Consider the following 14,036-nt stretch of genomic DNA (forward strand, 5'->3'; position numbering starts at 1 on the left):
GAGGCCGCCAATGCGGGATTCCTCCCTTTAGAGCAAGACAGGGCGAGACAGAATCTCAGCCATGTCTCCCATGTTTTCCTAATCACAAATTCAGACCCCGAATCCTACCCGAATTAACCCCCGCGATCTAATTCAGTGTTCAACAATCGAATATAAGTTATAAAGTATGTTAAAATTGTGGAGAACTTGGGCATATGAGGAGAAAATCAGCGAGGCCGTGGAGGCCGGGGAAATGGTAATGTAGGTAAAGGAGTAGTGCAACCAGGCGAAGAGGTTGCTCGTCAAGAGGACAGGGCTCAGTTTTATGTTTTTTTCGGGTAAGACCGAGTTTGAGGGTGTGATGCAGTGGTCACAAGAGTTTTTTTTGTCTGTGTCGGATGGCTATTGTTTTGTTTAATCCTGGTTCTACTTATTTGTATGTGTCAGTTCAATTACCTTGAGATTTGATGTGGTTTATAATATACTTGATGCCCCCATCCATGTTTCTACCCCAGTGGAAGAGTCAGTCATAGTCACCCATGTATATCTTTTTGTCCTGTTGTGTTTATGGATTTTTAGATTTGGGTTGAATTGGTTATGCTGGATATGACTGACTTGATATAATCTTAGGCATGACTTGGTTGTTCCCCTATTATACCGAGCTGAATTGTAATACTAAATCGATAACTCTAGAGGTCCCCAATAGGGAAAGATTAGAGTGGGAAGGGGTGTACAAGCCTAATCTAGCTAAGATCATATCCTCTATTCGGGCTAGGAAACTGGTAGGGCAGGGTTGTTTGGCTTATTTGGCTCATGTTCGGAATGTTGAGGTTCATCTCCCTCTATTGAGTCTATTCATGTGGTGTCAGAGTTTAAGGAAGTGTTTCCTACGAATTTGCCTAGTATGCCTTCGGATAGAGATATAGATTTCTGCATTGACTTGGAAACTGACATTCTCCCCATTTTCATCCCTCCGTATCGTATAGCTCCAGTAGAATTAAGAGAGCTTAAGGCTCAAATCCAAGAGCTTCTTGATAAAGGTTTCATCCATCCTAGTGCTTCTTCGTGGGATGTTCTTTTCTTGTTTATTAGGAAGAAGGATGTTAGTATGAGGACTGGTGATTTTATCGTTAGCCATAAAGGAGTGTATTAATACCAGAAAGACAACTTTATGGATAAATAAAGTCTCATTGAGTATACTTGGGTGAAGGCAATTGAAGATGTTAGTAAGAAAGTGCGTATAAAAATGGGGTTAGTCCTTTGAATTTGATGAGTTTACTTGAGTTTAAGGTGTCGTGTTGAGGAAATGTTGGCTTCGAGTGATAGTCAAGGCTGACTGAGCGTAATGGTAATAAGAGTTCGTGATAGATTGTGACAGGATGCAACTATATAATAAAATTGTTGGTTAAGCAAATTTGTGTCTAGTAATTACGACTTGCGAGTATCTAAGGTTGTGGTTTCCTAATACTTTATGCAACTATATAATAAAATTGTTGGTTAAGCAAATTTGTGTCTAGTAATTACGACTTGCGAGTATCTAAGGTTGTGGTTTCCTAATACTTTGTGAGTAACGTGGTTGTATGGAAAATTATAAGAGATGGTAGGACACCACTCAAATAGAATGTTAAAGAGCTAGAGTTATAATGAAGGAAAATATAGTAGAATGTAGTAAAACTTTTTTTATTGGATTCTAAAGGATAAATAGATATCTTCAAAGGGGTAGATAATTGGGTTCAGAGACGTGTGATCTCATTCGTGTTGCTGTGGCTATGGTAGTAATGTAACAAGTCTGTCGGATTGGTTAAAAACTATTGAAAAACACTTGAGAAATGAGTGTACAGACATTAGCTCGAGTGTGATGATAAGTGCTTTGTTTTTGTTTTGAGTTTAGTAATGAGTACGATTGAAATTTACCGAAGGATATTGTAAGATCGATGGAGATGCGATCAATGATAAGCGAAGATCTATGAATTCATAAGAATCTTCAAGGTACAAGTTAATGTTGATAGAGAAAGGGATTGTGTTATACAGTGGAACAATTCATATTTTTCATTGTAAGTCTACATTCGTGATGATGTATTTTGTCAAGGTATGAATTAGCTAGGTGAGGAATGATCAATTGTATTCGGTATTGAGCATTTGAAAGGACTAACACCTGGGTTGAGTCGTAAGGTTCATTTTTGTTGATTGTTAAATACCTAAGAAAGGTTTTCATTTAAAAGTGTTGGTTTATAATAAAGTAAATGGTCGGAGTGCTTATGATGGTTGTTAGTATAGTGAGTATGTTTCACTAGCAATGATTACGTGTGTTTTAACTTTTGTGGGTGGATCCCTAGTGGTGGATCATGGGTACCAATCCTGCGATATTCCCTTGATGGAGTGGGAAGATTGGGAAGATTTGGTTATTTCGAATGTCATAATTGGCGTTGTCTTGGAGTTGTTAAAGTATGTTAGTAGTCCTATGATGCTTATCGTGACCAACGACACTAACCTACAGTACGAGTATCTACGATCGTCGATAATATAGTAACCCAATCAGGGGTTGGGGTCGTGTCCCAAGGGAATGGTTTTGAGAATTAGTAGAGAAATAAAATTTAGTTTAAACTAGTCGAGATAAAGACATTAACGATTAAAAATATAGTAAATTAAAAGGGGGTGACACAAAAGTGTCAAATATCAATTGGGGGTTTTGTCACAAGTAGTAGAAACAACAAGAATAATAAGAAAATCAAGTATGAGGACAGGTTCTTGGGGTGTGACCGCAATACAAGTTGAGATAAATCGTTGGGTACATGGTTTCGATAGGAAATTTGCAAGATAATGCTCTCGGGCAACTTACCCCGTTTCAAATGAGTTCCTCTGGAACACCCATTTACCGCATGAAGGCCAATCTACACCTTACCCCACTCACTCTCTCGAGCTGAGTGTTAAGATATGGGACTAGGACTGAACCTCATGTCGACTCACTCCTTAGGCCCTCAGTCTAGCGGTCTTTGTTTCGCGACCTCCCTCTCGGGCAAGCCGAAAACACATGAGTAGTTTTGTATTTGCAAGGGATAAGGGTCTGAAAAATACCCCAACTTTGGTCGGATTTGCTGTTGCGATACTAAACTTTCATTGGGACCTATTACCTCAAGACTATTTAATACCGTATTTTTTACCCCCTGAACTATTTAATAGTGTATTTTAAAGATATATATGTGCCCACATGGATACATTACTATTTATAATTTTGCATTATATTTTATGTCCACATGGGCAAATATATATATTTAAAATACGGTATTAAATATTCTAGGGAGGTAATAGGTCCTCATGAAAGTTTAGTATCGCAACAGCAAATCCGACCAAAGTTGGGGTATTTTTTATACCCTTATCCCTATTTGCAACTACAAACCCATTAAATTAAACCACAATCACTAGGTCAAATCACCATTAAAATACATCTAACCTATCAGCAAGCAAGACCCAACAATAACACCAACACATATTTGTTAAATCACACCCAAGAATGGGGATTTTTAGCCACACGTCAAGAAATAACAAAATACACCTAAAATGATACTAAAATCAAATGGGTATAAAGAATTAAACCTTGATTTAAGCAAAGGAAGAAGAATGGAGAAGACCCACTTCCAAGTTGGAGAAGATGAAATCCCTCTTTCTTCAAGTCTCCCAAAAACCCTTTCCAAACTTGAGAGAAAATATCCCAAAAGTACTATTCTATTGTGAAAATTAAAATAAATGTTCGACTCCTCTAAAAATTAATAACAATTTTAGTATTTATAAACTTTAGAAATTAGTACTGGCGGATCGTTCCGCGAGGTTAGTCGAAATCGCCGATTAATTCGGCGATTCGCCCCTTTTGGTGTAGTTCGTCGTCGTCTTGCACTAGCCTTCAACATCGTCGTGCTCTGTGTCATTGGGTGACATAGTACTCGCTTCGCGGAACTATTCGGCGATATGCCGACTGCTCCTTTCATTATCTTTTTGATCCTTCTCCTTCAGGGCTTCGCGTACTGGAACAAAAGGCGGAATGTTTCCCTTCGGCGAATCGCCAAGTGTGCTTGGCGATGCTCAGGCTTCAGCTTCTTCGTTCTTTTCAGCCTTTTTGCGCCTAAGTGTCCATGATTCCACTAAAACTTCAAATACCTGAAACTTAAGTGTTTTCATCAGATATTTAGAATAAATAAGTATTTGAGGACACTATTTCTATTAAAATAAAGCCCTAAATGAGTCCAATTTGTGGACTCATCAACGCCCCCAACTTAAACTTTTGGTTGTTCTCAAGTAAAACTCAAGTTCAGCAGTTCAAATAGGATGTCTCAAAACAGTGCTATACAAGACTCAATCATGAATATACACAACAAAACTCAAATTACCCATGCAAAGATCAACTGTGTACTCAAAGATTCAAGTTGTGACACACCATTATCAAAGATTCTCATGCTCGAAATACTTGCTACCTGTGCAAGTTCAAGCTCAACAAAAAGTATCTAAATGCCCTCACATAAAGAATGATTCCTCGTTCACACAGATAGGTTAATCAATTAAAGATCAGGAATCATTTGCAACGGTCACACTCAAAAAGAGGAACACTATGCATGTTTTCACCCATAGGCTTGCCCTTATTTTCCAATTGATCTTCGGTTCGGCTCACTCAAGATCGAAAGGGTCTTTTTAAGGCTTGTAATGGGGCTGAGTGCAAAGGTATGGTCATTTAGGCTTAGTGACTTTTCATCATCATGAGATGTGGTGTTCTCAAGGCATTCCTTTCATTTTCTTTACCAATTCTTTTTCTAGTGCTTCTAAGTCATCTTTTTATTCATCTCCATGGATTGCTTGGAAACCCGATTTCTTTGACACTTTATTCCACAAATATGTTTTTTTAGGGGTTTCCATTGTTCTGCAACACCATGGGTTAAGGGGGAATTTTCTTGCACTTCTTGATTTCTCATTTTCCGTTTCACCACACCACCAACTTAGGCTTTTGGCCTAAGTTGGCTATTCACTAAATCACAAATCAAAAGGATTATAGGTAGTGGGTCAAGTAAGGTCTAGGGTTCATCAAGATTCTTCCAAAAAGAGGTAAGGCTCATAGGATGTTCAAAAGAGTTTCACACGCTCAAGAGTAGGCCACAAAAGAGGTATATGTCAAATCGACTCACACTCTTTAAAGTTGCCTAAGATCATTTCAAGAGCACACCTTACTAAATCAATCAGACTAACGGGGCAAATTCTAGGTTTATTCATGCATGGTTCAAAGTAAGCTCATCACAGAAGGCATCGACACTTAAGTCAAACAAGACTACACACTTTCGCTAGTGTGCAACGGTCATTACAAGAGAAATAATTCGATAAATGGCTAATCACAACGAGATTCAAAGAGTTACCATATTGTCTATGCAACTTCATTTTGCCTCATCGTAGCCGTACATTCATGTTTGTTCGATTGAGAGCACTATCCCAGTCATCGGTATTGATTGAAACCGATACTTGAATTTGTACAAGAACAACTACTTTCAACACAAGGGGTGGCGAAAATGTGCAAAAAATTCAAAAAATTTAGGGAGGGTCATAATAGGGTTAAAATCATTTTTCGATAAAAAATAAACGAAAATGGAGCCACAAGCTCAAATAATCGCAAAGCAGTTTTATAAACACAATTAAAAACAGACAACCCAAATGTACACCAAAACAAAGTATCTGAAACAAGCAAAACAAGGTGGGCATCACCCCACCACAAATAAGAGCGCTTGTCCTCAAATGCAAATAAACACAGAATCTGAAAGGCAAAATAAAGAAATACAAAGAGGGAGGTAAAGAAGGAGTCCTGGCTAATCGTTCGCTTCATATGTCTGGCATCAGTACCCGGAGTGACCACCAGAAAGACTAGCTCCACTGGATCCAGCAGTAGGAGACTTTGTCAAAGAAGCTTGCACAACAACATCTATCATGATTTCTTCAGTCTCGGCTATGTCATCCGCTGCAACTTCCTCAAACATTTCTTCGTCAGTTTCTGCCTCTGATTCAGGATCGGCTGTATGCTCCATTCCATCTCCATGTCCTGCAAGCATTTCGGGCACATCTGGAATTTCCACTGTTCCAAAGATCATGGATATATCGGTGGACTTTAGGTAGTTCGTATCTTTCTTCAGCTCTGCAATCGCGGCCTTTAAGGCTATTACTTCCTCTATGGCTCCTTGATCGTGCTCACACACTACTATCCTGGCCTCTAAAGCATCAATATTAATGTTTAGTGGTCTCACAGTATCGTCGAAGGCAACCTGAATCATGCCAGAAACTGAGCTTTATATTTTGGCAGTCTGACAATTAGCAGATTGGGCAAGCTGTCCCATTCGGATCAAGGATCCCTGAGTGATCGGCTCACAGGAGGCAACGGCAGCCGTATGTCTGGGTGGTAATGAAGCAGCAAAGGGACTTGTATGGTTAGAATGAGTGGTAATGACATTTGATATACCTGAAGGCCCAGGGGCCAGAGTAGGCAAAGATGCTTCTGCAGGTATAGATCTAGTGGCCACAACTTCCTTATGTTTCTTTTCTGCTTGGTCCTTAAGATATTCGGCTTCGATCTTTTGGATACTGGTGGAGGCGGTAGCAGCCAATTCCATATCCTTCGTTGCATCTCTAGGCACTCGAGTTCTTTTGTATAATTCAGTGATTAATATCGGGAAAGGGAAAGATGTCTAGCTTTGATTTGCACGCATATGGATCTCAGAGGCAATGATCATCCCGAGATTTATCCTGGTTTTCTCCATGATGCATCCAAGACAAGCTGCCTTAGCATGGCGAAGGATTGATTCATTCTGTGATGGCATAACTGTGCTGCTGATGAATCCGAACTAGTATCGTGCAGCTACATTCAGATTTTTCTTCTTAATCGAAACTTTTTCTGCTAACCATGTCGGAGCATTATCATCTGAGACTAGCGGAGCTAACCACTTTTTTTGTCACATCTAGCTTCTGTATCCTGATCAAGTGTTGGCAGTGATCATTAATTTTATTGGACATACCCAAAGTTATGTTAATAGTCTTACTGTCACAAGCTACCTTTCTTCTTCTGACAACCACGTAGTCAACTGCTTTAAAAGATGAGACTAGCCTTTTCCGTTGAGGTTCAAATGCACTATATGCGTCGTCGAACTCTCTAAACTAGCTTGGTATGTAAGAGCCGCGATGTCTTGTGAAGATTTGGAATTTGTGGTGTTTCAGGCAATCCATCACCTCTGGATACCTATCAATAACCCCGTCTATGGAAAGTCATTTCTCCTCAATGATCGTTCTCAGACCTTCCGTCTTTGATCTGTTCGTTAATCCATGCTGGGGACCTTGTACTGGAGGTGCCAACACTAATGCTTGCTCTGGAGCTGGAGGAGTTGAAGTGGTGATTTGACTATTTCTGATCCGATATGGATCATGTATCATTTTGGATCGTAATTCAGCCCTCATTGCCTTTGTCTGGTAGTCTTCGTCAGACCTAGCACTTTCACTATTATATGTGGGTGGCTCAGCTGTGTACAAGTATGTTCTGTCAGAGCTTGCGTCGGATAACTTGAGGGCTTTGCTCTTCCCCTTGCTTTTTGAAGTTGAGGTGGCCTTGCCCCTAGGTGGAGGTACATTTTCACTGATCACAATTCCTTTCTCCCTTCCTTTGGTTGGTTGTTTGGCCATATCTGTAAAACGTTAGAGAGAGTAATTAGTAATTACATTGTAGCACAAAATTGCAGACATACTCGTCGATTTACTCAGCGAATTGCCAAACCTCTTTGGTGATTATGCATATGTCCGCCTAAGGTTATAGAGCCCACACCACTTAAGATGTGAAATTAAAGGCGATTCAGGGTTAGTAAGTGAACCACAGAGTGATTTGGTGAGCTCAACTCAGCTTGCCAACTGACTTAACGTGCCTGAGATTCAACTCACTTCTCAAAATCGATCGTACAAACCCCAAAAACAAAATTAAACTATGCAGAAATGAAATTCAGCCCAGACGCACAACACCCAATCATGGTCAACACCCATTATGCATAGTTCACAACATTTAGTTTCAAGGTAAGCAGAGTGAAAAAGGAATTCGAACAGTAAAAGCAAATAGTCCCCAAATTTACAAATCAGAAGTAGGCATTCGAGAATTTCTACTCATATCAGAGAGATCTAACACACATTAATGGGCATCTAGATTACAGATGAGGTTTATCTTTTCAAGAGCGAACATAGGTTTTTCAGAAACTAACATTTTTGCTGAGTGAACAAAATTGTAATGCTAGGCAGCAACGAAAATCTGAGTTCCAAGCACTAATTCGTGACTAAAATACTAATTTAATGTGAGAAAATGTAAATTACTACCTTGGTGTGAAGTTATGGAGTTTGAAAGTGAGAACGAATGAATAAGTGCGATTGTTGGCAATATATGTTGTTTAATTTATGTCCATTTGGCGATGTTAGTCGCACTCGCCAACCCACTCGGCGATTCGCCGAGAGGTCATTTATCTCACCCTTTCTCCAAAATCTTAAATTTTCAGAGGGTGAATTCGACGGTCTGCATCGAGATCGCCAAACTTGTTGAGGATGCGCTGAGCTGCTTTTTGAGTTCGCTGAGTTTTACAAGCTCTATACAACGCTTGTATTGATCCAAACAGCGGATCTAGTCGAGCTTGTCGACCTGTTTAGCGACTCGCGAAATGGATTTTCTGCTTGCCAACTTGAAATTTTCCACACTTTCCTCGTTTTAACCTGCAACATTAACACACCATTATTCATAAAAGTAAAATCCTAAACATTTAAGACCTTGGGTTGCCTCCCAAGAAGCTCCTTATTTGCCGTCGTGGCACGACGCAAGTGTTTGCTCAAGTTTCGTTATTGAGGTTGGCCGTGTCCTTATTAGGCCACCCTTGTTTTTCTGCAGATGGAGTTGAGGCAATGCATGACTCATCAACTTCTCGAGTAGTTGGACAACTTTAGAATGAGACCAAATAATTTGTTTCATTCCTTCGATGTCTTCTTTCAGTCCCTCCATCTCTTTGTCTTGCTCGGTCACCTTGTGGTGAATCGTTGAGAGCATTCCATCGATGCGTTTAATCTTCTTGTTCTCATATTTCTTCTATTATAATGGGGGATGTATTTATCTGTCCTTTTGCAATGAGCTTAGACCTTCACCATATTTCTTTTTAACTCATCTATTTGACTGTTTAGTGCGGTCATCAAGAAATCTTTTTCAACCTCTTGGCTCATTTTAGCCATATTGTCAAGCAGTTGGACTGCTATTGCATATGGCTGCTTTAATGTCCCGCCAAGAAGGAGTTGGTCGACCATCATCTTGTTTCTGAGGCCAAGACTTCGGTAAAAGCAATCGAGGAGGATCGTACCGGGAATTCCATGAGTAGGGCATTGAGTTAGTAGTTCATTGAATCTTGCCCATGTCTCATGGATCCGCCCATCCTCCAATTGCTTGAAGGTTAGGATACTATTTCGATACATCATTACCGCTAATGGAGAAAACTCCATTGGTAACCGAATATTTCTTTCCATGCTTGTTTCCCCTGTTTAGATTCAGACAACTTAAAAAACAAAACTACGAATTAAATTAGTGAACTACCACTAATAAGAACAAAAATTCTATTGATCTAAAAAATTTCAAATAACACCACTCCCCGGCAGCGGCGCCATTTTGATGCTTATCGTGACCAACGACACTAACATACAGTACGAGTGTCTACGATCGTTGATAATATAGTAACCCAACCAAGGATTGGGGTCATGTCCCAAGGGAGTAGGTTTGAGAATTACTAGAGAAATAAAATTTAGTTCAAACTAGTCGTAGATAAAGACATTAACAATTAAAAATATAGTAATTAAAAGGGGGTGACACAAAAGTGTCAAATATCAATTGGGGGTTTTGTCACAAGTAGTAAAAACAACAAATATAACAAGAAAATCAAGTATGGGGACAAGTTCTTGGGGTGTGACTGCAACACAAGTTGAGATAAATCGTTGGGTATATCTTTTCGATAGGAAATTTGCAAGATAATACTAACTAGGCTAAGCTTTAGATGGAAATAAGTTCCCTGTCGGGCAACATACCCCATTTCAAATGCGTTCCTCTTGGGCACCAATTTGCCGGATGAAGGTCAGCCTACGCCTTACCCCACTCACTCTCTCGAGATGAGTGTTAGGATATGGGACTAGGATTGAACCTCATGCCGACACACTCTTTAGGCCATCAGTCTAGTGATCTTGGTTTCGCGATCTCCCTCTCGGGCAAGCCAAAAACACATGGGTGGTTTTGTATTTGCAACTACAAACCTATTAAATCAAACCACAACCACTAGGTCAAATCACCATTAAAATACATCTAACATATCAGCAAGCAAGACCCAACAATAATATCAACACATATTTGCTAAATCACACCCCAAGAATGGGGTTTTTTGCCACACATCAAGACATAACAAAATACACCTAAAATGTTATTAAAATCAACTGGGTATAAGGAATTAAACTTTGATTTAAGCAAAGGAAGAAGAATGGAGAAGACCCCTTCCAAGTTGGGGAAGATGAAATCCTTTTTTCTTCAAGTCTCCCAAAAACCCTCTCCAAACTTGAGAGAAAATATATCCCAAAAGTACTATTTTATTGTGAAAATTAAAATAAATGTTCGACTCCTCTAAAAATTAATAACAAGTTTAGTATTTATAGACATCAGAAATTAGTGTTGGCGGATCGTTCGACGAGGTTAATCGAAATCGTTGATTAATTCGAAAATTCACCCTTTAGTGTAGTTCGTCACCGTCTTGCACTAGCCTTCAACATCGTAGTGCTCTGTGTCATTGGGCGACATAGTACTGCTTCACGAAACTATTCGGCGATACGCCGATTGCTCCTTTCATCGCCTTTTTGATCATGCTCCTTCAGGGCCTCGCGTACTGAAACAAAAGGTGGAATGTGTCCCTTCGGTGAATCACCAAGTGTGCTTGGCGATCGTCAGGCTTCAGCTTCTTCGTTCTTTTCAGGCTTTTTGTTCCTTTTTGCGCCTAAGTGTCCATGCTTCCACTAAAACTTCAAATACCTGAAACTTAAGTGTTTTCATAAGATATTTAGAATAAATGAGCATTTGAGGACACTATTTGTATTAAAATAAAGCCCTAAATGAGTCTAATTGTTGGACTCATCATCCTACATGTACCACCTTGCTTGTGAGAATTTATAGAAAAGCTACCATGAGTATTTATGCTTGTCCGACAATCTTATATTTCATCTTGTCGTCGAGGTCATGTATCGATTATGTGTGGTTGAATGTGGGGATCATTGAATCCAATTCTATTATTCTTAAGAGGTAATCTAGAATTACTAAATTTGGCATTTTTATAGTGTTGTTGGGTGGTTTGTATGTGTGGACATATCTTCCCTTAAGGAGTATCTGATGTCTAAAGATTGAAATTTATGTAACCTAAGCTCATGGGAATTTATGTTATGGGATGGAGATGTTGATAAGAACTATGATTGTTTGAGTATCATGAGCGTGTGTTAGTTGGTTTAGGTTCACCTCTAATTGTGGCGAGTTTTGATTTTGGATTTTATCATGGTTATGTGAGAAAGAATTCATCCTAATGTTTGTGTCAAGTCCTTGACAATATTTTGCAGACATGTGTGCGATCTGTCAAGCCCCGAGCCTACACCCTGGACATGGACGGCACTCGGAGACCATCGCTGGCCCCAAGCGGACCTTTGGTCTAGCTTACTTAACTCAGCGGAAGACTTAACTCAACAGAATAAACTCAATGCAATAATTTAAATGATAACATCTTAGCCAAAATGGCAACTTATGTCTCAAAACAAAGTATCTGCAAATACATAGATGAGAGACTTAATACTAATTATCTGACTGTCTATGAAGCCTCTATAATACTGAGATGGATGTTGGGACAGACCCCACAACATCCTAATAAAGCAAAACTAGGAAAGCGAAATAACAGAGTCCTCCAGAATGCAAGGAGGCTCACCACTGACTCTGGAGTACTCAACTGGATCAACGATGTGCTGGATGCTAATCCTGGTTACCGGTGTCTGCATCATAATAAGATGCAGGCCAACTGGCATCAGTACATTGAATGTATGAGTATGCGAGTTGGAAAGCTAAACAACAACTTAAGCTTGAAAGGAGTACAAAGGAATACTTACCTTGGCTCTTTTAACTCATGAATAACTGAACTCAATATAAAGCAATAAGACACATTTAATATATATAAAGCTTGTAAAACAGTGTAAACAACTTAGTTTGTTAAAGATAAAGCAATAACAAACTCAATTGTACCTAAATATAAAAGTACTACAACTTTTATGGGAGATTCTCTAACCGACAATCACCACTATGAGCCTAAGTGGTGATACAGCGTCTTGCCCACACTGCCAGAATTGTCTTATACTTTGTCATCATATAGAACGCTTAAATTAATGGATCCACTAGTCTATGTTAAAAGCATCTTAAGGAGTCATCTTAAAAGTATGATCATTTACTACCCAGGATGGCTACATGGTTTATGGAGGCTTGAGTTAATATGAACTCGCATCCCCATATCGGTGTTCAATACTACTCCCAAAATATACTTAGCTCATATGTTTGTAAAATCAAAACTCTTTTTTTGAATTGAGATAATTACTCAAAACTTAGCTTAAAAGCTCTCTTGGAATCGATGTTCTCTTTCTTGCTCAGATGTGAAAACATTTATAAACTCTTTGGGAATACTTAGTCCCCTTATAGCTTTTTGAGAAATGAACTCAACTCTTTACTTTTTGCTTAACTTAACACTTAGCCTAAAAACGAAGTTAAAACGTTTGTTAATGACTCTTGAAAACTTTAAGAAACTTGGTTTTGACTTGCTTCTTAACTTCTAGACTTTGACTCTTAACTTCTTTGACTTTGATCTTAACTTTCCTTGAATTGGATTATGGATTCAAGGTTCATGATCTCATGTTTATGGATGATTTCATGATGTTTAGATGTACCTTAGATTGTTTGAAACAACTAGAAAACATAGGTACATTGCTTAGGAACAAGTACGAAAAGGTGGGGAACGAATGGGGAGACCTGGCGTCCCTGGAGCTCTGAGAGGCGCAGGGCGCCAGCCCTCAAACTTCAGAGAAGTCTGGCTGGCGTGACATGCCAAAGGCCAAACTTCAGAGAAGTTTTTGTGGCACTCTGGCAGGCGCGGCGCCCTTGCCCTTTTGCCCAGCGACTTCCGACTTTTCTCTTTCGTTCTTCCTTTCTAAACCTCCGTAACTTCCATAGTTCCTTCCCCAAAACACTTAGGATCAATTGTACCCTCAATATACAACCAATCTAACTCGAAAAACAACTTGGAAACATGAATCAACTCAGCCCCAAGCATCAACAACTCAACCAACAAGAATTCTACAATTTGTTCTTCAAGAACCTTACTTCTTCAACATGTAAACAACTCAAAACAATTGTATTGAAACAAGTTGGTGTGTGGGTGAACTAACCCAACACAAAAAGATCTCACATACCTTAATAGGGATCACCCCCGACGAATTCCACTCGCAAGTTTGGATGATTTTGACGAATTCTTGCTTTTTTTCTCCCTTTTTTTCTTCTTTTCTCTCTTCTCCAAGCCCTAAGCGTATTTCTCAATTCTCCAAACTGACTAAGTCATGTTTTTACCCCAGTAAATCCCTAAAATCAAATTAGGAAATTAATTAGAGAAAAGACTGCTTTGCCGGCCCTAAATCCGGATTGGGACTTTCCTCAATCCAACAACCCAACTTCCGAAAGGCATATCTCACTCATACGATGTCGAAATCGTGCACTCTTGGAGGCGTTGGAAAGATATCTCCAAGGGATTTCCAACCATATCACGTTCTGATCCTAACTCCTCCTAATCTAGGATTTATGGCCGTTTGAAAATGGCCAAAACTCACTTTCTTAACTTAGACAAAATTTTCAGATTTCCTTCTTCTTTCCAAAAATCAATATTTTCATATTTTAAACTCTTTATAGTCATTTCTAGGTGCAAGATGTT

The sequence above is a fragment of the Solanum tuberosum genome, unplaced genomic scaffold, assembly GCF_000226075.1.
Source record: "Solanum tuberosum cultivar DM 1-3 516 R44 unplaced genomic scaffold, SolTub_3.0 scf00298, whole genome shotgun sequence".
Lineage (NCBI taxonomy): Eukaryota > Viridiplantae > Streptophyta > Magnoliopsida > Solanales > Solanaceae > Solanum > Solanum tuberosum.